Source organism: Rissa tridactyla, chromosome 3 (assembly GCF_028500815.1).
Source record: "Rissa tridactyla isolate bRisTri1 chromosome 3, bRisTri1.patW.cur.20221130, whole genome shotgun sequence".
NCBI lineage: Eukaryota > Metazoa > Chordata > Aves > Charadriiformes > Laridae > Rissa > Rissa tridactyla.
In genome coordinates, this window is record NC_071468.1 from 55,878,999 (window position 1) to 55,904,919 (window position 25,921).

At 40.1% G+C, this 25,921-nt stretch overlaps 1 protein-coding gene across 1 annotated transcript in view; it reads left to right on the forward strand.

Annotated features, from left to right (window-relative positions):
* The first annotated feature begins 5,979 nt into the window (after window positions 1-5,979).
* TAB2 (TGF-beta activated kinase 1 (MAP3K7) binding protein 2) overlaps window positions 5,980-25,921 on the forward strand; it is a 64,990-nt gene continuing 45,048 nt past the window's right edge. The window contains exon 1 of the mRNA XM_054194399.1: window positions 5,980-6,363. The gene's annotated coding sequence lies outside the window, so the exon portion shown is untranslated. The remainder of the gene's footprint in view (window positions 6,364-25,921) is intronic.

Sequence of the window (25,921 nt, forward strand, 5' to 3'; positions counted from 1 at the left end):
GTTACTAAACAGTGGGAAAATTGCTTTTGAAGCTTGTGCTTGCAAAACAGTTTTTTTCCTTGATGCGTACATCAATTTGCTTTTGGGGACGCAAGGATGCAAAAAAATGTTTTTCATCAAATTAAGAAAAGGTGCTTCTGTAGCAGACTAATTAGATAGCTATCTAAAAGAAATGTTTTGTTTAACGCCTGATTTCTTCTTTAAATATATAAATACCAGCTAGTGTTTTAAAGCTTCTGTAGCTGTGAATGGCTCTGCTGTCCCTCACTGCAAGCTACGTTTTTATTACTTCTTCCCAATAAATTTATTTTGCTGACATGGGCCCTAATCCAGCAAAGTGTTAGAACATATTCTTAATTTTAAGCGTGTGAGTAAAGCTGATATAGAACTTTCCTATGCCTAAATTTAAGCGCAAATTTGTGTTTGGCTTAGCTGGGGTTATAGTTTCTGTGGGTTATATTCTGGAGGATTGTGTGTATTTTGCAGAATGGGTGCCCTCCTGATGGAAGAACAGACTTAAGCTATTTTGTTATTTAACAGAAGATCTTGAGAAGAAAAAAGTACCAACAATACATATGTTCATTATGCAACTCCTAACAAACTTCCCACAATTTGCTCTTCTACCTCTGCGTAATATTGTAGTAGCTGAAAACAGCTGAGATACTAGCTGGTTGTTTTCATGAATGACCACCATATTTTCTGTATCGGTTTTCCTAGTTGTATTGAGCATTTTAGCTTAGAGACGAGATGATCTTTCTTACTTCCGGTGAGCTGATGGGCTAGAAGTTCAGGATTTCTTAATATTTGATTCTGTGATACTGAAACATTTTTAACTGTGGGCATATGCAAGTGATCTTTTCCTACAGAAAAGGTAAAACCTTGAGAAATGATGACTGAAACATAGCTCAACTTGGAACTTGAAAGTCACACAGGTGGAACAGGAACTTGGTGATTTTGACACAGTAGCTAGAGAGTAGCTGCTTACATAGTGAAATGTATTGCTGCGATTTCCGTTCCTGCTGGCAATCTCAGACAGACCTCGGACAGAGTGGACCTGGAATCTGAACCGCCTTCTCCAACAAGGGCTTGCATGAGATCCAGGAGGAAACAAACCAGTAGAGTGCTTACATAAGCTTACAGGATTAATTCTGTTTGGTTACACCAGTAAGTTTTCTACAGAAATAAAGAATCTGGTATCGCTTTTCATCAAAATTTACTGTTTCTAGTACATATCAGCATTAGAAAGCTCCGAGTTACTTTTTTTTTTTTAATATGGGATGGTTTAAAGGCTTTATGTGTTTCATTTGTACCATGCAAGCTGTCAAGCACCACAGATGACGAGAAGAAAAAATGCAGAGAATCTGTACTAAGCTCTAATTTTACTTAATAGCAGGCACAGGATTTGTTCAGAGTTTTATTATTAAGTGAGGAGTTAAGGTAATTACAGCAGTGGGGCAGAAGGCCAGAAGATGATGGAGAAATCTAATACCATGAACCATTTAGGTTTAGAGGGTACTTTGAGTTATTTTTTAAAATATGCTAGCCACCTACCAGTAACATCCTCCACATTTGGGGGAATTTAAACACAATATAATTACTGTACCTTGTGTGTTAACATATATAATAAGATTAAGTATATTGCAGTTTGCACTCTCACTCTCACATTTACAAAGTGTGTAAAGGAAGGGGGTTTGGCTGCAGTCAATGAGAGAGAAGAAGTTAAAATCAGTAGCTGGAAAATCAAAGAGCTGTAAGACATTCTGCAAGGGTTTTTACTATGAAAACAGTCATGCCTGATTTGCATCTGGAACAGGAAAGTCATTTGTTTGGACTTCAAGGTATGTTTCCTGTCTCAAATCAGCAAGTTATACCTGTGCAGAAAAACACTTAAGCCCATTCTTTGCCTCAGGTTTCAACACAGCATAAAGTTTAAGGAAGTGGTTGAAAGGTACCCTGAAGAAAGACGGACCTTAGCAAGAGACTAGGTGTTTTGCTGAAGACCCTAAAGACACGCAGTGACTATATAACAGTATTATATAAATCTTAAGAAAAGCGGACTTTTTTTTATCATTACTTTCTACTGAATTTTCCACAAAGCATAGGAAAGAGTAGATTTGGGAAGAAACAGAACCAGTATTTTTTCTGAAGTATCTGGGAGCCTCAGATGGTCTTGGCTTTCTATATTTTATGTCACGAATTATCAAAAAATAATTTCATAAAAGAGACATATGGTAGCATTAAATAAGATTAAATTTGTCTCCCTAGTAGGTATGGACTCATGTACGTCATGTGAACATATATTCATACATTTTTAATTCTCTTATTCAGAGCACTGAAAGATCTGTAAATTGTTGATGCTATCAAGGACGCACTTTTTCCAACTTAGTCAAAAAATTGATTTAATATGGCAGTCTTTCCCAGTTTTAAAACAATTATTTAAAAAACTTCAGAATTGCTTTGGCTAGACTAAGATATTTTCCTTCAAGTGTAAACGTTCTTCTAAGACACTCATGATCAATATAAATGAATAGGTTTTTTAATAGGTTATTGAAAAGAAAAAAAAAAAGTCTTACCAAGTCTCCAAAGACGTATTATTTCAGGATATAAGATCAATACATAGCCTACAATAATGCTCCACTGTAACACAGCTCACTATGCTTTTAAAATTTAAATGCCAGGGTGGGCTGTCGCTCTCAATGGATTTCTGTTATGGAAAGGCCTTATCCAAATCTTGCAAGGCTGCTAGAACTCATGAACCACTAAGGCACCTCTTATTCATATCCTTATCTCAAATGTCATGTTTGCTCTCTACTCCTAAATAGACGAGCTGTTAGGAAGTAAAAAAGCTGGTGCTATCTTGAAGAAAGGAAGGGAACAACCTGGAAAACCAGGGGAGTCTCAACACTGATAGCGGAGCTGTTTGTGTTCTGTGGATTGAAAAGAAAAACATCAGGGCACAACAGCTTTTCGTAACTGCACTCATGTGCAAGCTAAGCAACCCGAGTTCACTATAGTCTTTGAAGAATTTGACCTGAAACTCATTTTGTTACCAATATATTTTCTTCTACTTGAATGATTATACTTGTTTGTTATTTTAGGATTGTTCATAAATTCTGAGCTCCCAGAGCTGATGTTTCTGATTAAAGAAGAGTGTTTTGGGTTCGGTTTGTTTTTTAAACCAGACTTGGAGTTACGCTGGCATTTAAAACAGAAGGAAAAGATAGTAAACTAGAATATTGACACTACAGTTTCCAACACGCTCCTCCAAATAAACATCAATAGCCGGACTACTATACTGGAAACAAAAAGGGTTTTTTTAAAGCTATTACATAGTATAAGCACTCATAGCGGTGTGGGGGACACAAGTGCTGAGAACCTTCACTTGAGCAAAGCCATGTAGTGTACTGATCACAGCTTTGGCTTTATGCTGAGGCTCTGCAGTGGAATTTACTTCCAAATCCAGCATTGTCCACCTCTTTACATCTGGCTGCTGAAATTATTGTACTATGGCACACAGCTGATAACTTTGAGAAAGAACAGGAAAAGTACAATGCATGAAGCTCGTGAAATAAGGTGAATTTCTGTATTTCCTTGTCACATTATTAATCTAAATTCTAATTGTTTTTATAGGAAAAGCTATGGGTGTAAGCTCAGACTGGGAGCTCCCAAGGACTGTCCTTTGGCCAGTGAATGCTACCTCTGTTTTTGCCAACCTGAAGACTGACAGACCTTCTGTCTAGAAAAATAAAAAAGAAATTGCCAGGTGAATGTTTTATGGAAAAGTGGTGTTTTTAAAGCTGCCGATGCCACCGTTTTCCCCTGCGGAAAATTGATTTTAAACTCAATTTCAGAAATAATTATGCCAGCTGTTGTGGATTGGTTTTAACTGGACTTGATCTCTTATCTTTTCTAAAAAGCATTCTCAGGAAATTTCAGCATCAGAAACGTCAGTACCAAGCTGACAAAATCGACTGCCCTTTGCAGAAATGATTTTCCTGTACAATATGTTTAGAATAATCCCCCATTCCTATTTATAATTTCACGTTCTAGCAGTGAAGAATATAAACAGTCTGATGAAGGTTTTAAAACACGAACTCATACCTTGTATGGCCAAAATAATGGGTAATATCTAAATCACGGGGAAAGGGGCAAGGCTCTGACTCGACCAGACCGCCGGGTGCCCCGCTGGTGACTGAAGCCTTGATTTGCACTGCGGTAAGACGTACACCCAGATTTTAATATTAGATAGATCCTCCTAGTTCTTGTTACAGATACATAGGAGTTCTTTTCTGAACCTCAGTACACAGAACTATTTTCCTAAATACATCGCTCTTCGATTTCGGGCAGGTGTTAAAAAATTATTCCAAATTGGCTGCTATAGAGGAGAGATGAGTAACTTTGACAACGGACAGACATAGACATAGAGGCAGCGTGGAGAGTCTGGGAGAGGGGGGAAAGGATCGTGCAGCTCCCTCACATGATCCCAGCACTTAAGCACTGCAGTAAATACTGCTGATGGAGCCACCGGAGATGGTCTTTCACTTTCCTGTGACAAATCCCTGTTTTAGCAACTGTAGGCAAAAGGGTCAAATATTTAACTTGGTATTAAACTTAGCAAAATAAACTCAGTTTCTAGTGCACAAAATGTATTCATGTAAGTATACCATCCTGTCTGTCTGAAAGGTCACGTATGGCTTAGCAAAGTTTGAAACAGTTGTGCCGGAGGAGTTGAACAGCATTGTGCTTGAGCGGACGACTGAGCACATCATGAATTGTCTACAGCACAGGTCGCAAAAGAGAACGGTTTGATTAATGTACCTGAACAATTACAGTGGAGCAATTACTGGATGGAGGGACTGTCCGTTGTTAGACAGCACCTGCTCACTGTAGGGAGGAAGAATCCAAGAGATGCAGGAAGAAAGGAAATGCAGGAAGAGTGAGAAAGAGTATCACACTCCCCAAACCAATTGATTTACCAGGTGATTTTACTCATCTAAAAAGCTGTCTTTTCGTTTAAGATGAAACTTCCTGAATTATGGAAATGCAAAGACCGACTTGAACACCCCACTAAAATCAAGGATGCCTGTCTATCGTAGGAGGAATCGGATCCCTATTTTCAAGTCTGCACGTTAGGACCCACGGTGAGTCCCGCCTGGCTGGCAAGGCTCCCCTCCTACAGATGACGGCCCGGCTGGCCCTGCAGGCTGGGTCGGGGGTGCCTTCTGCAGGTGCCGGTGGCTGCTTCAGCGGCCAGCGTACGGGCCCCCGCCCGCCTGCCGGCAGCTTGGAAACCAAATTAGGCCGAGCCGTACCTCAGAGGGATGATGGAAATCACGTACTCTGTGCAAAGCATGAAGAAAGCTAGGGAGAGCACCACCATTTCTTACAGAAAGTGCCTGGCAATCGCCTCTCAGAACAACTGTTTCGGATATAGGGGTGGTTTTTTTTTAATTAATCCTGCTTTTCCTAGTTTCTCTTTCCCCTTGCTGATGCTACCCTCTGCGATAGCTGACCTCCCTCCCTCCCTCCTCCCTCAGCTCCCTCACACCCCGCTGCGTTTCCCGCCGGCCTCCCCTTTCCCAGGCAGGCAGGCGGGCGGGCGGCCCACCTACCCACCCCCTGCCGCCGGGGCGAGGGAAGAGAAGGGGCCGCGGGGGCCGGGGGTGCCCGGTGGGCAGGGCAAGGGAGGCGGGGGTCCGCCATGGCCTGAGGTGGCGGCCGTTGCTCCGCGGGGGTGGGGGGCGGCGCGGGACTCCCACGCACCGGGCACGCGCTGGCGGCGCGCTCGCCGCAGCGCTCCCCACCCCCGTAGCCCCCCCAACCCCTGTCCACGCCCCACCCCGTGGGCGGTGCCGGCGGAGGCCCCCGCCCCGGCCCCCCTCCCCCGGCGGCCCATTGGCGCGCGCCGCCTCCCGTTACCACCCGGGGCCGGGTCTCGCGATGCTGGGCCGCCGCCGCCATATTGTGACACTATTTTGATTCGGAGCCGCAGCGAGCGGGGGGGAGGGGGGGGCCGGGAGCGGCGCGCGGCCGGAGCGGTCCCAGCTGAGGAGGGGAGCGGCGGCGCCGCGGCGGGCACCCACTCACCGACTGAACCCACCCACCCCCGGCCTCCCCGCTTCTCCCGCCCGCGGCGGCAGCACGGAACCCCCCTTTCCCTTCCTTCTCCTCCTCCTCCCCCCCCGGAGCGGAACGGCGGCGGCGGGAGGCTGCGGAGCGGGTCGGGTCGGCGGGGTCCCCCCTGCCGGGCGGAGGCGGCGGCGGCGCTGGTGGCGGCGGCGGTAGTGGCGGCGGCTGCTGCCGTGGTGGGGGAGGCGGCGGCGGAGGAGGAGGCGGAGGAGGAGGAGGAGAGGCGGCAGCAGGGTAAGGCTGACCCCGCCGAGGCGGGCCTGGTGGCGGCTCCCCGGGCTGGTTTCCTGGCGGGGCTGGTCCCATCCCCGGGGGGCTGCAGGGGGAGGCGCGGAGGGCCGCCCCGCAGGCCTGAGCAGGGCAGGGGGCCCGAGGCGCTGCCGCAGCTCCTCTCCCCACCCCGGGCTCTGCCGAGGGGAGGGGAGGCCTGCGCGCCGGGAGGGAGCAGCCCCCGGCACCCCGCTCATCCCGGGGTGGGGAGGAGAGGGCAGGGGCGGGAAGCCGCCGCGCAGCGGGGCGTCCGGCGGAGAGATGGAAACTTATTTTCCCTTCGCCAGTGGCGGAAGCTGGTTCCCCCGGCGCGGGGAGGGACCCGGCGGGGGCGCGGGGCGGTGTGCGTGGCGGCGGCCCCGGCCTGCCCTGCGGTGGGGGGCTGCGGCGGCCCGCGGAGGAGCGGAAGCAGCCTGCGGCGGGCTGTCCGGGCCGGGGGGAAAGGAGGGGAGAGAAGGGGGGCTGGCCTGGCGCCCAGCAGGTGACAGGTGTGAGTGCGCTGGGCGAGACTCCGCCATTTGAGGATGAATTAACAGGGTGTCAGAGGTGCGATTTTTCTTTTTTGGTGCCCGGGTGTCTTTGCGGGGGCTGGCTGGGCTCGATTCCATATATAGAATATTTGGGACGTTAGTTTCCATTATTCGAGGCAGTTTAATTGTTGAGTAGAAATTCTTGAAATGGTTCTGATAAGAGGGATTTCGAAGAGAGGAGATGCATAGTTTCCTTTTTTTCGTCTTCTTTTTTTGAGTTTTGTCCCTCCGAGAGACCTGGGAACGCTATGCAGAGGTGTGTAGTACTTTGTCTCATTCATTGAAAGGCTTGTATTAAAAGTCCGAATGCTCAGTCCTGTTAGATGTAGGAGGGGCTTCAGGGCAGGGACCTTGTGTTCTTCCTACTTTACCTGGTAGTTCAGCAGAGCCAGGTTTGGCCTGAGACCTGTAGGTGTTTTATATTAATGATAGTAAGTACATACTTTAAAAAGGAATCCCGAAGGAGTACTTCTTAGCAAGGAGTGGGTTTCAGCTGTGGTTTTCTAATCATCATAATTTTAGGGTATTTGATATTGACTGAATAAAGCTGTTTCTGAAGCTCAGCTGTAGAATGTTGAAAATGGTGTTGCATATAATTTTCAGTACTCTGACTTACGTAGATGTTTAAAAGACAAATGTTAAAAACAGAGTAATTCTTAGACTGTTCAAATTGTTTTGTATCATAACTTTAGCCACCAAAATGGTACTACACGTGCACTATAGTAAGGAGGGCTAGTGACTCTATAGCAATAGCACTATATTAATCATTGGCCACAATCTGCTGAAATCAGGAATAATTTTCAGTTTAGCTAATGATTTACCAGGTAATCAGGCATTTGCATTTCATATACATATTTCAATTATTTGTTCTTTATGTGTATTTTTGTAATTGGGTTTTGTCAAACCTCAGAATTCTGATATCTGCTTTTGGCAAGAGGGAAGTTCCACTGACAAATTAGGAGAGACATGTCATCAGCTTCGCTAAGTTCTGCCCTCCAATTTAAATGAAAGTTTCAGTCACTTATGGCTGTTATCCATATGTTAAACTTACGGATGCTCGTCTGTAGGTAGTACCTTGGCTTGTGCTGCAGCAGAATGGACACTGAGCTGACTCTTGATTCGTTTTAAAAACTGAGAAGACCTGGATGGTTTTTCCCGTTTTGCTTCACAGGAGAGCCTGCAAAGGGGTAGAGAGGAGGAAGGCTGTTGGAGGACATACTCAGTTTGGGTCACCCCAATTTTGTTTCTGAGAGATGTTTGATAAAGCATCATCCCTGTCATTACATGTGGGGGCAGTGCCATCTTCTTGCTACGCTATGCTACGCTACCCTTGCTTACACCAGCTTTCAAAGACTTTGTGAAATGTAAACCATTTTCCTTCTCAACGTCAAGAGAAGTCAAAGGGTTCTCTTCTCTTCCTTTAAATTTCCTGATATAAAAATAGAATTATTGAAAATGGGCATTCTTCCGAAGACACTGTCCTGGTAGAAACTTCTCTTTTCCAACAGTGACAGAATGGAAGAAGATAGTGTTTTTTCTTACCATGGCATTGTTTTGAAGGCTGAGGCCCTGCGTTGTTTTGTCATGATCTTTGGCTTTATAGATAACTGGTATGCTTTTCAAGCCTTGTAGAATTAAACCTGTCATCTGTTGAAGAGATTATTCTCAGCAAACTTTTTTTTTTTGGTAGGGAGCTTAAAGAACTTTTGGCAAACTATTTCTTTGTGAGAGGGTACTTTGAAACATAAAACTAGATTGTTCTTCATCCTATTGCAAGTGCTACCTCCTTATCATGATCTCCATGGTTGGAAAAACTGGGAGAAATAAGTTCGTCAGATGTGACCTCAAGTTTATGAAATGACTGTAAAGTTAGGACTGAGGGATCAGGCTGATCTTTTCTGAACTGCTGCAAGCGGAATGCTAAATGATGTTGCTGTTGGTGCTTTTACAGGAAATAGAACAAAAATTCCAGTGATTCAGAACTGGATTTTTTTAAAGCTATACTCAAAACTCAAATATTTAAATGATTGAAATGAAAGTTAACTTTTTTTCCCACTAATGTATACAGTGATTCAAGTTGGGTTTTTTTTCTCTTTAATTGCACAGTAGGTTATCTCAACTGGAAAAGTATACACTTTCTATTTCAAACAGGAGAAATGCTGGTGGATGTTCTAAAATATCTTGAACGCTGCTTAGCAAACTGATCTGTATTGGATTCCACATATATAAATGCAACTGTGAGAGCAAGAAAGCTGTCAAATTCACAATTGGATAATATTTTTATAAACTCTTAATTGTAGTCAGAGGTTCCAGTATAATAGTTGTTTCAGTTTCACCCTCTCCTGAGAACACTTACCAAAAAATCACAGCCATAATATTAATGCTCTCCCTGACAAAAGTTTTTGTGGACCTTTATCATTATCATAGTAAAATTGGGAACTTATTTTTATTGAACTGAGCAGCAAGGTCAGCTCCCCTGCAAGAAAGTATTCCAAACAGTGTACAGATCTTTACTGAGTTCTTTCTAGTTTTGTGTTACGCTGCCTTTGGATTTTGGTGTTCCTTAATCGGTTGTAATCAGGTTCTAGTGAAACCAAGTGAAATAGCTTGACATAACTAAAGTTGAAAGATCTGTGTTGTTTGTATATGGTATCCTGATATCCTTGGAACATGTCTGTTGTTGAATGAACAGCATCACTCAGGATGTTCTGGTTGCCGTAGGTGCAGTTAAATAGTTAATATTTTTAGAATGTGTAAGATTTTTTTTTTTGGTGGCAAGAACTTGAGCATAACTTATGGTAATGTGCTAAATAAACTTTGTTTAAATTAGTGTCTGGCCACAGAATTTCACAAAAAAAAAAGATTCTTTTGTTTAAAATATGCATTATGTTCTTAGAAAAATGCTATATGTAATCAATTTTTGTAGCAATATGGAAAATGTATAGCTCTTTCTTACTCTAAGCACAGATGAAGATCAAGTTTCACTGTCTTTAATGATGAGTTGTTTAAAACTCATTCAGATCCTGGTTGTACTATGAGCAGAATTTAATTTTTCCATTATTTAAAAATTGGTGTTTCAGAATGGATGTAAAACTTGTGGTCCCTTTAGTGTTTTGAAAAGTATTAACTTAAGAACACACAGTGGTAGGAAGAAACCATATATTTTTGGAGGTTGCGTATATGAGGTTTTTTTCTAAATAAAAAAAAAAAACAACCAAAACTGTGCACTTATTAGTCATGATATTGTTAGGCTTGCTAGAATTTACCAAAAATAGGACAAAGACAGTATATATGCTTACTACTTTGATGGTTTTCTTAAGTTAGATAAACCCTCGAATAATAAGTATGTTGTTCCAGAATTAATCAAATCTAGTGCTATGTGCGTAGTGGCTGGTTGGTCTGTAGGGGCTGCCAATGGAGAAGGCAGAGTTCCACCTGCTTTTCCTCTCATTGAAGGCATGAATTTGAGCTTCTTTTTTTCTACAAAGCTGCCAGTTTTCAAAAATTTGTAGAAATTTACACCTCCTTTAAAATGCACTTGAAAATGGTTGGAGGATGCAAAACTTATAAAAAGGAGAAATAGAATGCGTAAATGCAGTTTCTTTAAGAAACCTTAGTTAATTAGACATGCTAGAGAAGAAATTTTTGCTATTTGGGAGTTCAGAATCAGCTCTTCTCACATGGATGAGATGCACATATTTTATGTGTTTGGGTTTTTTTAAAGAACTAGACTTACTGTTGCATTTTATGTATTTGTGTAATGTATAAACCATCTTTAATTTGCCTTTCTAAAGCCACAAATCTTGAGCAATTATGTTTTCTTTAATCCTGTATCTTGATAAATTTTGAGTTTATCAGCTAGTTTCAGCAAAGAAATTAGCCAAGGGGCAAAGTCTCAAAGACTTTTACATTTTAATAATGTTTAACAAGCTTTGTTAAAATTGATGGCTTCATTCAGTAAGACCATCTCTTTAGGGAAAAGTTTTGCATAAATTTAGCAGTTACCTGTATTTAGCCTGCCAGTTGGCCAGCAAACAGTTGTCTGTGGGTAAGAACTAGATATGAAGCTCAGTACTCTTTTCTTCAGTCAGTAGTTAGAGGACGTGAGAGGTTAAGTATATTGTGGCTAGTGCTTGGAAGGGAGGGGTAAGATAATAGGCATCTGGGATAGAGGTGGAATGTGACTACTTGGAACCCGGGGGCAAGGCTGAGGCAGAATGCAAATCTATGGGAAATGGGGCTTTGTTATGTTCTGCTATTTATGGGACGGTGCCTTTAAGAGGAAGGTTAGCAGCAGCTGCCAGTTTTGGTTTACTGAAAAAAAATCACAATGGGTTCTTAAGAAGATGAGAACTAAAAAAAAAGGCTGAGAAAAAGGGGGAGGAAAAAAAGAAAAGGTGAGAGATATCAGGTAGCTGAGCAGAGTGCTGGGCTGCTAAGGTTGTGTTACAACAGTGGCACACTTTTGACTACAATGGTAGAAACTCTTAGGGTGAGGTGGCTGTTAGATTTTGGGTGATATTTGTTGCTTCCACGCATACAGAGCGTCTTCTGCTGTGCCTGCATACATGTTTGTATGGGTCTCATTGGCCGTGATTGCCCTAACCACTAGACTGGCACAGTGCCTGTAGCAGCACAGGGCAAGACTGTGCACGGGTAAGGGAGGAGTTGCTTAAACTGCATAGGAAATACATGTTATTCTCAAAATACTTAGTCAAAAGCATTATTTTATTGTTACATCCTATATAGTTACAGAGGTTTTGGGTAATGTGACTTCAATGTTGGTCTCATGCTAATAGTGTAATTCAGTCATGCCTCTGGGCTGTTGCGTGCAATGGTATATTTAATGTACTTCCAGGTCTAATAGATTTATCTGTGAAGATGAGCCATGGTAGAATCAAACTGTTTTAATAAGCCTGAAATTAGTTGCTTTTTATTACAGATTTATTAAAGATTTCAGATTATACAGATTATTACAGATTAATTCAGATATTACAGATTAAATATTTCATGGAGTTCATTGAATCTTGAAATAAGTATTTATCTGGTATGTCTATTCTGTAGGTAATGCTAGTAGAAATGGGTAAGAAATCACTGACAGACGTGAAATACTCTTAACAGCAAACTTTTAATTTTATTTGCTGCAGCATATCTTTATGGTTGAAGGAGATGCTTTGCTGTTACCAGGTGTTTTCATATTTTTTTCACTTGTAGAAAGATCAATCATGAATATATTTAGGGAGTAATTTTTAGAAAAATTCTTAGAGGCTGTCAAAGATAGGGCTTTAGAATGCATTTTTGAAAGGAAATTGCATTGCATGTGTGTTAAGAAAAATAAAATCTCATTTGTTGAGCCATCTGTTTATCAATATGTTCTCAGAATGTCTTTCTCAGCAGGATAAACTACCTGAAAAAAAAAAATACAGTAAGTTTCAGAATGTCACCACCCCATTAGACATTACTACTTGTTACTGGTCCAGTGTCTGAAGCTATGACTAATATGTACATACAGATAAATCATCTGTTTTCCTGAAGCTGTTGGGGGTGTGGGGTAAAATCAATTTCTACTTTATACTGAAGGTTAGAAGTGTAGAAAAGTCTTTTCCCATGCAAGTCCTATGCCTGATTTCCCCAGGTGGAAAAAATTATTAACTCTTTCACTTACATAGGAAAAAAAAAAAAGCACACACTTAAAAAAAAAAAAAAAGTTGTACAGTGTGGCATGTAATTGTATCCTTTGTCAATTCATGTTGTGTTTAAACCCTTAAGAAAAGTCTCCACCTTCTGTGTCTGTGCCGTGCTACATATCTCTTTTTATGGTACTTCTCCATTTATTTACAGCACTCATATTTTTGTTTATTTTTTCTTGACTCTAAAAATCTGTCCCAGGTGGAATTTACCTTCTCCAACTGCCTTTTTGCTGATATTCTATCGTATTTGTAGGTCCACTGGAAGAGAGGAGATCTGTTTATTCATATCCTTTCTTCACTCTCCCTTGCCTAAGCAATTTATGATCTATACTTTACAATTGAAACATTGGTGCCCTCTTGTTTGTGCTTATCTCTGGCATTCTTTCTTGTTCTAACCTTTCTTCTTGGAAACTTCTGTTCCTTCTTAGGAGACCAGTTCAGCACTTGTAACTTGTTTCCCATTCTGTTTCCTCTTAAGAGTATCAATTGCTAAATTTGCCCCTGCACCGTTTAGGCTTTCTTGAGAGAATGAGAGGAAAAAAAAAGTGTCATGAGTTCTGTACTTGGATTTCTTTCAATTCATTCAACTAGTTTAAACTGCTACTTTTGATTTGTTGGACAAACCTTTGTTTTTTGAAAGGGAATGGTAGGTTATCTTTCATAGACAGCCTTCTATAATCTAATGGGTTTAAGCCTGGGAACAGGGAATCTTCAGGGGCTCAGCAAAATTATGCTTAAAAAGGCATTTTAAGTTGATAAGTACAAAGCAGTGTGTTTCACATTGGCTTATAAAGCTGCTTCGTTTAAAACTTTTGGTGTCTTGTTCCCTTTTTTAAAATACTAGTCCTGTCTTTGGTAAATGGGGATAAGATTTTGTGTGTATGTCAAACTCTGTATTTTAAACTGAATACTGGAATAATTGCCGATACCGGATTATTATATTTTATTTATGCTTTGGTATTGGACAGAGAGCTTGACTTGGATTAGGCCCTTTTGTGCAAGGCACTGTATAAATATTTATTAGTCAGTCCCAGAAGAGTTTGTGGTCCCGTGAATAATAAAGTTTGTTTATGAAGATGCATATGTTGGATTAGACAAAGACATTTTGCAAAGTATTAGTTATTTTACATCTATTACATCTCTTAGTTCTTCAGTCATTTTAAATAGTGCCAATCTTAAATTAACTAAAAATGTCTTTAATAGCTGTAATTCATTTAGCTGTTTCAGTTTCTACATGACTTTTAATATTATGTGAACAATTCATACAACAATTGTGAAATTGCTTGAGTTAGACCCTCACCAGTTTGTATTCATCAGTAGCTGCTTAGAGTAGAGGTAGGTGTATCAAAGCTGGGAATTCTGTTGAAGGTTGTGACAGTGGATCACATCTATGATGCTTACACTCAGGACTTCAATCAGAATGAGAACATTTTTTTGTAAAATGAGTTGAATACAAGGAGAAAATTGCCCACTAGCAAATTTTTTAAGCAACATAACTTACTTCGTATATTTGAGTTAGGACTTAGCACAAATGTGTGCGTAAAAGGGGTTGCTAAAGCATTAGTTCCTGTTCCTCTACAAGAAGCACATTTTGATCTTCCTTTCCCAGGCCTAAAGTGCAACAGTTTTTGGATTCCTCTTCCACAGTATCTGATGAAGGAGAGTAAAATAAATTGTAAGCAGAGGGAGAGAACTGTCATTTGGATTGTGGAAATTTCTGTTCTCTCCAGCCTCTTGTTTCTAGCAGGTGATGTGTTAAGCAGTAAGGTTCAGAGAAAAATACCCATTATTTGTTTCCTTTTTTCCCCTGCACAGGGTTGAAAACCCCTGTGGTTTCCAGGCTGAAAGGAAAATATCATTTCTCCCAGTAATGCTTTCATACACATACTGCAGAGGGGAAAAAAAATCAGTATAATAATCTGTTATCTTCAGTCTTCGGGTGATGTGGGTCTCGTCAAAGCTATGAATGGTACCAACATGGCTGCATCGTTTTGGATGCATAAAGAGTGTCATCCTTACGTAATGTAGCTGTATGCATGCAGAGGTTGCTAGTGTAGCTGCAGTTACACATGCAAAACGGTGTTAGTTTTCTGGAATAGCTTCAGCCTTGACTTGGGTAGCAGTTTTGGTTTATTGATACAAAATACGTCTTTGCTGCTGTGAAAGAAATGCTGTAACTCTTCTGTCAGTATTTCTAAGTGAAATATTCCTGGAGTAATATTACAAAATGGCTTTGGGATAGGAAGTTTAAAGCAAAAAATGGAAGAATGCAAGTATTTGTGAGCATCGGTGGCCAGGCTGATAGTTTACTCTGATTGAACAGGGAAGATTTCTTTCACTGACACAAGCAGCTGGTCTCTGGTACTTGTCTCATCTGTCTGTGAGCCAGGTCAGTCTATGTACTGGGGGTTAGAAAACTAACCAGAAAAAGCTGATTGCTATTTAACTGTCTTAGGTTATCTCATGGAGCAAGACTAACCCCTTGATGATGAGGAACTGTTAGACCAGTTCAGTAGTTTCCTATACCTTCACACTGAGGGGGATGTTTTGCACTACAGCAGTGACAGTGTATGGATTTGCTATCCTTTCCCCGTAGTTCACTGATGTGGTTTATAGTATGATCTCACAAACAGGTTTTTCTGCAAAACTGAGGGATGGCAAAAACGGAGAAGAAGAGATCAAGAGTTTATTAAGCTGTTATTGTTGAAGGAGAAAACCTCTCATGAAACTGTAGACCTAAGAGTGGTGCTACGATAGACAAGCAGGAAGACCAGTTCAAGAATTCATCTCCGCCCATCTGTGGCACTGCACCTGTTTGCAGGGTCACCAACTGAATCGCCAAAATGATGCAAATTAAAAGCTAGCCCTTCAAGAAGTAGGATGGAAACTAGTTGAACTAACTTTACCACAGAACCCGTGTTCTGGCACTGTGTGAAATCTTCACCAGTAGCCTACCTGGGTGAAAGATGGTAACAGTAATCTTTCTCCAGTTATCTGGAGATAATCAAGGAGTTTTAAATGCTTTCAACAGGCATATTTTAATTAGTGAGCTTTAGGTGATGGTGCCTCTAAGAATCCTACCAGTCTTCTCCTTATCAGTAAGAATGGCTAGGTTTTTCTAAGGTGTTTAATCTTTAAATGTTGTAGTTCAGTGTTGCAATGGAGTAGGAAAGTCGGGTCACGTTGAAACCGGTGAAAGTGTGGCTAACAGATAAGTGTAACTGCAATGAGGTAAATAAACTATGGAAAGAGAGAAAGATGGAGAGAATCATTTAGAAAAAAGGTGCAGCACTTGTCAACACTTGAGAAAAGGTGTGGTTAAAATAGGATAGCAAAACAGAAGTTTTGTAAAGATACTCCTCTATCACCTGTGTACTACAGAAGACTATTATTTGAGCTGGCCTAGAGTCAGAGCCTTTTGTAACCTTTAATGGTTATGAGAGGAAGCTGGTGAGTCTATTAAATTATAGTCTACTATTCATCCATATTAGTGAGTATGGAGCTTCATTTAAAGATGAGTAAATTAAAATTAGTATGTAGGTGTTCTCTTTCTTTAAATTGCACATTTTTTATGGACTTTGGAACATAACAGTAGTTGCCAATCTGGCCTGCATGTTCACATTCTAGTCTGGCAGATACTAACAACTTTTTCAAGCTAAAGCTTAATGTAAATGTCTGTTTGTTTACAAAACGCTGTACAAAACACAGGTGTTTAAGCCTTTTCCGGGTGCTGAAGTTCGACATTACTTTATTTTTTTGTGGTTGTGTTTATTATATTTGTTTTGCTTAATTTTTCTTGTGGATTTTAGTTTCAAGTAAATTCCCTGTGACAGAGAGCGTCTTAAAGTTGAAGTACCACCTAATGGTGTTAGCAGAGTTGATGGAGCTTCAGGCTTCCTTCCTGTTGAAACTGGCCAAAAGAACAGGCCAAACTGTAGCTTGTGTTTCTTCAGTGTAGAGCCATTGGCAGCTCTGTGGAATGTTTTTTCCACTCCCCATCAATGAGTGGGGAAATTCTTGCCAACGCAAATGAGATCTTGAGACCTGCAACTTGACTCAACATAATATAGTTCATGCTCAAAAAGATACTTAAGCTAGCAAAATATCCAGAGTTATACTAGCATGGGATATTGTTAATTAAAAAACAGTTGTCTTCTGGTTTGAAGTCTTTAAGAGTCTTAGAGTTAAATAGTATTTTGGCTTTGCCTGTGTGACTTCAAGCTGCTGCCTGTTTGTGATAAGGGCAAGTCATCACCTTATACTGTCATGTCAGTGAATGTTGCTGAACGCCTACAGTGACTGCTCAGACTGTCAAAATTCACTGATTTCAAAAGCACTTTCTCATTTCACGTTTTACTGTTGCAGTACAGCTTCTCTGGCTCTTGTAGTTTTGTTTTCTGATGTACATGTATTGACTAGGATTTTAAATTGATTTAGGAAAAGCCTAGCAGCTCCACTTTGCTTGCCTTCTGAACGTAAGAATCTATTGTCACTGCTTTGTCATCCTTTGAACCTATTGTGAGAGTGAAACTATTTGTAATTGGAAGGAATAATACTTACTTTGCTATTCATTTATGGGGAAAAAAATTGTGCTTTTATCACAAAATTAAAGCACAACAGGTTTTCTTCATACCTTTGTTCTTGCCAGCTCCTCTGAAAAGTCCACATTTGCATTCTTCAATTATGCCTGCCTGTAACCCATGGCTTAGTATTTTTGCAGGACAAGCATTAGACAATTGGAATGGGTGAAAAGTTGAACCCTTCTGAAATATGAAGCTAAGTATAATAGTTATGAATCCTTTGCCACTTTATCTGTATGACATTGTTCATCTTATCTTTCAAAAGTCGGTCTACTTCTATTAACAGGCATCTTATCTTTGTTGCAAATGCAAGAAATGTATCAGTATGTCTAAGTTGTGAAGAGCTATCCAGACTAGCAGAGTTACTTTTCCTCCATGGATTTGTTTAATATTTGTTTTAATAAAATGGAATCTTGGCGCTGTGTTTAGTTTCCTGAAAATACATGGTATCTGTCTGTATCTCTGGTTAGAAGATAAATACTGAGGCTTTACAATTATTCTTACTTGGATGTACTTTTTACATTTTCAGTGTTTAACTCCAGTTGTAAAAAGAAAGATAAAGTACAGCTAATTTCTTAGTTAAAGGCTAAAAGGTGATATAATATTCAGAAAACACAGGGGAAGGTCAAAATCTGAGTGCAAAGATGAAGTGTTTAATAAAGGGGGTGGGAAATTAACTCATTTTTAGAATTATTGGCAAGCTAGTAACAAAATTTGTCATTTTAGTAATTAGTTAAACATCAACATTTTTTACTTTTGGCATGTGTTAATATGTCCAAAATATTGGCGGTTTTATAATTAAAAAGGTTTTTTAGACTTCATAGTTTAATAATACATGTATGTGAGTTTCAGAGAGAACCCCTTTCTGTTTTTGTTGCTAGATGATAGTGTAGTCTTGATATCTAGCTTTTTAAACAGTGGTTTACTTCTGCACTTTCCCTCTGCTCCTCGCCCTCCTGCCCCCCCCACCCCACCCCCCCAGCCCTGGCCCATAGTTTGCAAGAAGGGGCCTCGGAATATGGATAAGATAGGGACAGAATCTTAGTTGCAAGTGCTCTGGACTTTTTTAATGTGGTTTTTAGTCTTCTGTAAATCTTGCTGCTGTTGTGGGAGTCTCTTTCCTTCCCAAGTGGTGTGACAAAGTGGAGAACCCTACAGTGTTAAAAGCTCTTTACTCACCTTGCACTATGAGGCATCTTTTCTATTCTTTCTCAGCTTCCCTCTGCTACTTTCCTCATCTGCCTTTTTCACAGCAGGTTATTTTTAGTTTTTTCCTTTTGAGTATCTAGTAGTCTCATTAGTCTGTATGTGGTGTCAGGACCTTTGTAAGGAGATATTGTTTAAGGTAGAAAAGGTAAAAGATGGGTTAATTTGTAAAAGGATTGGTGGCCATCTTTTAAAGGTTATAACAGCAGGAAACAATACATATTGAGAAGCCTTGAGTACTGGAGGCATTTCTGCTCTTCCCAGCTTTCCTCTCTCTGAATCCTGTGTGGAGTAAAGTGCAGAAAATGGGTCGGTGGTATTAGTCCTTCACATAGCAGGAAGTGCAGTGATTGCATCTTTCTTTCCTTTACAGAAGGCTGCAGAACAAGTAGCATTATTCTCTTTGAAGAAAGTTCATAGTGAAACATGGGAAACTCAGGGGGAAATAGCTAATCTTAAAATGATGTGTTATCGGTTCCTAGGTAGGGAAGCTGTTAGTTTGGAAACTAACAGAGAAGAAAGAGAAAACAACTCCTGGTTTCCATGAACATGCTTCTTCCTTTCATTCCCCTTTTCCCTGGCAGCTATTCTTTCAAATAAGTCCTCTGGTGCTGCAGGTCCTTCTGCCAGTGTAACGTCACAAGTGAAGGTAACTGCACTTAGATATGAAGGCAGGCTCTGTTAGCCTAAAACTGTGGCAGCTCAGCTGTAGGCCCCTTCATGATATGGGCACCCTTCATATCCAGGGGCCTCAATTCCTCTTCTAGAGAAGAGGATAGATGAAATAGGGAACTTCTGCGGCCATTCTTTTCTTCATGGTATGGTCTTAAATAACTGAAGGTCTGGCTTCCCTAACTCTTGGTGGTAGCTTCCTTCTTGGTGGTGTCCTACCAGTCTTTCTGAAATGTCTCCACCTGCTCTCTCTTCTGGTGCTGTCTTTTAACACAGTTGTTTCCAGTTAGCTGCTAACAACTCAAGGAAGTGGTTTACTGTTATTAACCCTTTTTGTGTTTCTTCTGTAGAATTTGTATGTCTCTTCCTTCCTCTTACCCTATAGGCCCACATTGTAGTTTGTTTGTAACAGCTGCCAGAGACAGCCTTGTGTGGTTGGGCTAGGTGTTTAACTTCCTAAATGTTTGTTCTACTGCTAAGATAATGTGAAATCAGAAAAGTCCCTTTTAGTGTTGCGTACAACTTTGGGTTTTTTCCCCCTTCTCCAAGATTGCCCTCGGGAAAAATTAAGGGGTATGATGTGTAAATCAGTGTAAATTGGCTCTGCTTCTTTCCGTGTTCACACTGGCATTCATCTAACTAAAAGCTAAACTAGCAGGAAATTAACACCACTTCTGCCCCTACCCCCACCGGCTTGGCGTCCTGCAGGATCAGATGAGTGCCAGCAATGGCTTAGGTCACAGGAGGGAGAAGGGGAATGCATGCCTGGGAGCAGGAGGGCTCACAGTGGCAGTATTGAATTGTTTTGGAACTGCATTTTAAGGAGTGGCTGAAATACCCAGCCTTACTGTCATTGAAGCATTATCAGTAAATGATACATTAATAAACAAGTCAAGTCCCGAACTAAGATGCAAAAGGAATTTATTTTTTGCCAGAGTCTGTCTTTCAGTAGGTATTTACCCAAACGTTGTATTTACCAATGACACCTCTCCTATCAAATAAAGAAATTGTTTGAGTTTTGTAAAGAGGAGAAAAATGGAAAACAAAATATTCAAGCAGCCCAGAAGTAAAAGTGTGTGTGATACAGTCCTTTGTGCTCCTTGACCAGGAGAGATTGCTGGGAAATTAAATCTCAAAGTTCATGAAATAAACTGAGATGGTTCTCAAGGTGAGTCACTCAGGGTAAATGAGAAGGTAGTAGAAGCTGCCCTATAGTTCCTCGGTTTATGATTAGGGAACAGGAGGGAAGTTGGAGTTCATGGTACTTAGCTGCTTGGTTATCTGATGGCATGCCTGTCTGTCCAGTTGCTTCAGACCATTGATTCTGCTTGCATCTATTCCTGTGGGGAAATAGAACATGGGACTTTCTCATCAATACCTATGTGCCTGATAATGGTCACACACTTTACTCTTTTTACCAATCAGTAGTGATAGGCGATAGTCATATTTATTACACAAGGTGGAAGTGTTTTGAAAACGGTCAGTGTACTTTCAAGGAGTGGGTAGATTTATTTTCTTTCCTCATTAGCCTGCTTCCACCTACCCACCTCTCAGCTGATCAAATGGTTATGGAATGGGAGTTAACCATAAGAGACTTTACTGTTTTGGGGGCTGCAGGGCAAGATGTCTCTGGTCATGCCTGAGGAGAGCTGGAGTGCTGGGTTTGATACTGCCTTGAGGCTTTCCCTACTATGTCAGTTACAAGTGTCACTGAAAAAACTCATAAGTGTTGCAAAATGAAAAAAGGAGAGTTTAATTTTGATTGTAAGCCTAGCAAGGAAAGTTCAGGCGTTTTTCTTTAATAATTGTAGTCGTTTTCTCAGGAAAAATATGGGTAAAAGGAAGTACAACAATGCACAAAACTGAAGATGAGTTCTGTTTGATCTGCAGAAGTATATTTTAATCATACATTTGGTTATTACATTATGTCTTTAAGCCTGCTGTTCTCAAAAAATGGCCTACTTGAATAAACTCTTGCATGGAAGTTTTCCACAAATCCTTAAAATAACCAAAAAGTGTGCCCCCATTAGAAGAAATCTGCTTTTACTTCATTGAAATAAGAGAAACCTCTGACTGATTGCTTTAGCCAGTCATTTTCTATCTCAAAAACCCTTTTACATTTCAAAAAGAAATAATTTTCTCTGACTTGTACTTTTCAGTTTGATAAAGATTTAGACTGTGACGTGTAATAGTTTTGTGTGGTATACTTTAATTGAAGTGTGAAGCATTTTAATATACTGCCAGTGTTTGTTTTCTGGATTGAAGTAGTGTGAGAGTTTCAAAGTGGTATTGTCTGTAATGAAACATCTTAATTGAAGCTGTTCTTGAGCAGAAAGAAATGTGCTGTATGTGAAAGGTGTAAAGGGGAAGGAGACTACTTTCTTTGAAAAGCTGGAGAACCTAATTTTGTGCCCGGATATTCTGAACAAACTAGTTTTTGATAAGGCTTAAATGATTCATTTAATCTCTTTTATGGTTAGATTCAGATCTCATGACAGTTCTGGTTTAAGATTCTTTCTTCACTGCTTAAATGAGGGAAAGGAATTGGTAATTTTTCATAGCTTTTTTTTAATTTTAATTAATTAATATTTATTTATTTATTTAAAAGAACCTGGTGATTACAGGTGTTTGTAAGGGAGAGGTTTTTTTAATCTCTTCCGTCTTTCTTCAGTAGTTAGGGATAGCGATATTCTAATATCTTTGCTCTGTTAAGGGACCATGATTATAGTGTTCACCTATTTGCAATATAATTATTTAAATGCCTTGGTAGCATAATTAAATTATTTGGTTATTTCATATACATTGTTTATTTTTACCTTTAATGTCATGCATGGGGAACAGATACTTGCTTTTATCAGTATTTGAGCAAATAGTGAGTCAGGGACCTCAGACTGTACAACTGTGTGTGTAGGCAGATCTTCTCTGATAGTCTATTCTGAGACTTTTACTTCTCTTTTCTTGGTTGTGATCATGTTTGTTTACATCTATTTTTTTCTTTCCTTGACAAAAAAGGGGACTTTGTTGTTATTGTCCTTACATGTTAAATCATTATCCAACTTTGTGTAGGTAGCTGTTGAGATGGTTATCTTTTTGCAGCTCAGTCACATCTTTCTTGGACTGAGAGAATGAAATTTAAAAAGTTGAAGACTGCTGGTATTGGAGGGGGAGAAACTGAACTTTGAGTCTTAAAATCATGCTGGTGTCTTATGTTTTGAAGTAGATAAAGAGTTTTAGCAGAGAAGCCAGTTAAAATTATCTTTCAATAGCAGATGTGGTTTCCAAGAACTCGATCACCAAATTGTTGTAGGCACGTGGACTTGTGTATTGGGGACCTTGTAGTTGTAAACAGTACTTGGTAGGATTTATATCAGTAACGCATAAGGTAAATGAATACTATAGAGGGTAGTCAAAGACTGTTTCTAGTAGGTGTTATTAACTCATATGTCCCCCTCCAAAAGTCTGCAGTTTAAACTGGATGTCTGCTGTGTGAGGTTTTTTTCTCATGAGTGGTTGTTTCTCAGGACCTTTCTCTCCTTGTTTTCCTGAGTGTCCTACAAGGGAATCTGTACTCTGCTCTTTCTGTATTGGTTTTTAACCTTTAGCTTACAGCGCCACATCTGTTTCAAACTACATCTGTAGCTGGTTTTGTCTTGCTGATTGTAGCAAGTGGCATTTCTATGATTGGAAAGTGAAATTTCTTCTTGTGGTTGCTCTTTAACAGATAGAGTGGAGAAAAAAGGATGCAGAGTAATTGAAGTGTTGGTTTCTGAATATATTTGTTCTGTGATTTCTGAATATATTTTTTGTTTACTGGTAGGATGTGCATGAAGAGATGACAGGAACAAGTAGCAAAAAAAACCCCACTGTGCCAACTCCAGTGGTTTTTCAGTGAGCTGCATGATCATTAGTGTTCTTTGAGCCCCAGCTCCTGAAGTCAGATTTTCAATGTTCTTAAAACAGAAGCTTCTTTCCTTCAAGGCTGCAGAACACAGCCTGCACATACAAAAATTAAAGGTTAAAAATTTAGGGGGACAATCTTTTTTAAAAAGCAACCAAAACCCCAACTCAAAACCCTCAAGAACCCAGGGTTTTCTAGGTTAATTATGAATGCTTCTATTTTTTCCTTTTTTTAATGTTTGGAATGGGTGGACTGTAGGTGATGTGGAAATTAAAGGGGAAAACAGGAGAGAAATGAGGACAGGGCTGCAAGACTAAGACAAGTTCCTTCCCTTCCAAGTCCTTCGTATAGATAAAACTGTCAGAATGCATAGAAAAGCATTACTGCCACATGTGAAACTGAAAGTCTGTGCTGAGTTTATAACTGCTCAGAGTCTTAATCTTCTAGACTGGTTTTAGTTTTACTCTTGCCTTCCATGCTGTCAGGCAGAGGCTCTGTGGTGCCTGATGTCTTTCCATAAACCTTAGAATTTCTCTAAACTTAGTCTCTAATGCTTAATCTGCTCCATTAAAGGGTATAACTGCTGCTTGCTTTGAATGAAATAAAGTGAAAAAGAAATTATACCGATAAGAATTCCTTTCTTCTTCTTTTTTGAAGCCTTTCAGAAAAGCAAAGCTCATTTTTATGTGGTCATGGCAGTCTCTTTTTTTGATGACTGTTTCTTACTTTTAGAACTGGAATTGCAAACACTTCTAGTCAGCTTCATGCTGATGATGACTATAATTGGTGTAAAACTACATTTGTTGTAAAATTACAATTGTAAAACTATCCAATTAAAAATTTGTTATTCTGAAGGGTTTTCACAACTGAGTGGTAAAATACAGATCTGTGTAAAAGTGTCACCGTTGAGCGTCTGTTGCCAAGCTTGAAACTGTTATTTTTGTGAATTGCAGATACCTGTACAGCTCAATTACTTGATGTGCTTTGTTCTTGCTTCATGATGTGGACAACAGTTTGGGTTGGGGTTTTTTTTCACATTGGGGTAGAACTGTTATGTGTATGCGTTCATGGAAGATCTTGCACTTGGGCTGACTTGATTTTAGTCTCTTTGCCTTACTTCACTTGCAACTTCAGGGGACTTAATTGAAATTTTAAGGAGATTAGTGGAAAGATGAATTGGTGTTCAGAGATTACTTTCTGTTCTCTTACCAGACTGATGAGTACTAGCCCAATTGCTAACAAAGGAGTAGTTTATCTTAACTCTTTGGAAATTCATTGAAAGCTTGGAACGAAATATATATGATCTTTACTTCAAATTAATTCAGTCCTTTAGACTATAGTCTAATCACAAAATGATACAAGACCAAGAATTATAGAAGGTACCTAAAGTGAGCTAAGCATTTATTTTTAAAGGCTCAAGTGTCTTTAAATGTGTATGTGAAAGTGGTAGGCTTGAGAAACCAACCTTTTATGGTTTCTGTAAGCAATATTAGTATGGTTAGATATTTGTTGATGATAGCAGTAGCAGTGGTCGCTTTATTTATAACTAGCAACATGCTGTTTGGCTGTTAGCTCTGTTAGCTCGGCTGTTAGCAGTCATTCTGCTTGTTCCTATAATTGGAAATAATAGATGGCCAACATCTAACAATCCCCTCCTGATAACAAGAGAAATATTTCCCCTGTCTGTACTCTTCCCCTACATGTGGGCTCGTATTGGCACTTCTAGAAGGTCCATTTTCTAGACAGCTCCCTCATCAACCAAAAAAATAACTTTCTGGTGTACTAGCAAACGGAGTTGCCTCTTTGAAGTGTCCAGTGAGCAGAAGACACAGAGGAAAGTTACCATGGAGAAGGGAGAGTCAGACCTCTTCCGGTAGGTGGCAGCAGCAACCTGTTGAACTGGGGTGAACTGGAGGTGTGAGGGGACAGAAAAATGAGGACAGGTGTATGATAAACAGATGAAGAAAGTTCACTTAAAATAACTTGCTAGGTTTTCATGAACGATGTCCTGTTAAAGGACAGAACTCTCAGAACTCTGCGAAATTTGTTGTGGTGCAGAACACTGAACTCGAGAACACTTACCAAAAGAGGTCTGCAGTAGTATTTAGAAAGGAACCCCTCCGAGTGACAGCAAAGTGGTGGTGTTTGTTCAACTGCCTGTTGTAGGATCTTCTGAGAAGTAGATTAATTTAGGTGCATTAGGTCTTACCATAATGATTGGTAAGACTCACATAAGAGTAAACATAGATTTTTACGTAGTGCGTCTTACTTTTTGTGTGTAAACAGGTAATGCTTGTATTGGGTGATGTATTTGGGCACATCAAAATTCATTACTCTTACCTGGTTTTACACAACTGTGATAAGGTGCTGGAGCAAGTACCTGAGTAAAGTTGTGTGCTTATGGGCTCCCACAGACTACAGTTTAGTTTAACTGTGAGTTTATCAGAGTTTGGCCCATAACTGAGTAGTGCAGTGAAACCTCTGAAGAGGTGCATTCAGACCAGATGAGAAACCAGCCTGCTGTCTCAGGACTTCACTGTGGTGTTTCCTTTACAATATAGGCTCCTGCAGAGTTACAGTGAGGACAATCAGTAGTTTGAGATCATTCGGTCTAGGTCTGCCAAATATGCAGCTTATTATGATTTCGTTTCTCTTAATTGCTGAAGAAGTGCACACTTCTGGCTAGGATTTTTATCTGAATATGGATTTGGAATTGCACAACCTTAAGTCCTGGGAGGATAAGCATCTATGATGGGTTAAGTTGTATTCATGATAGAGGGTAACTCTCTCTTAACCTGAATTAAGCCTGCATCGGTGTTTCACACTAAATTCATCCTTGCTTGAGTTTTTTTTTTTAAAAGAAAAAAAAGTCCTGAGTTAACAGATTTTCATGTATTATTGTTACTGGTTTGTTATATTGTATTATCTGTTGGAAGTTTAATAAAA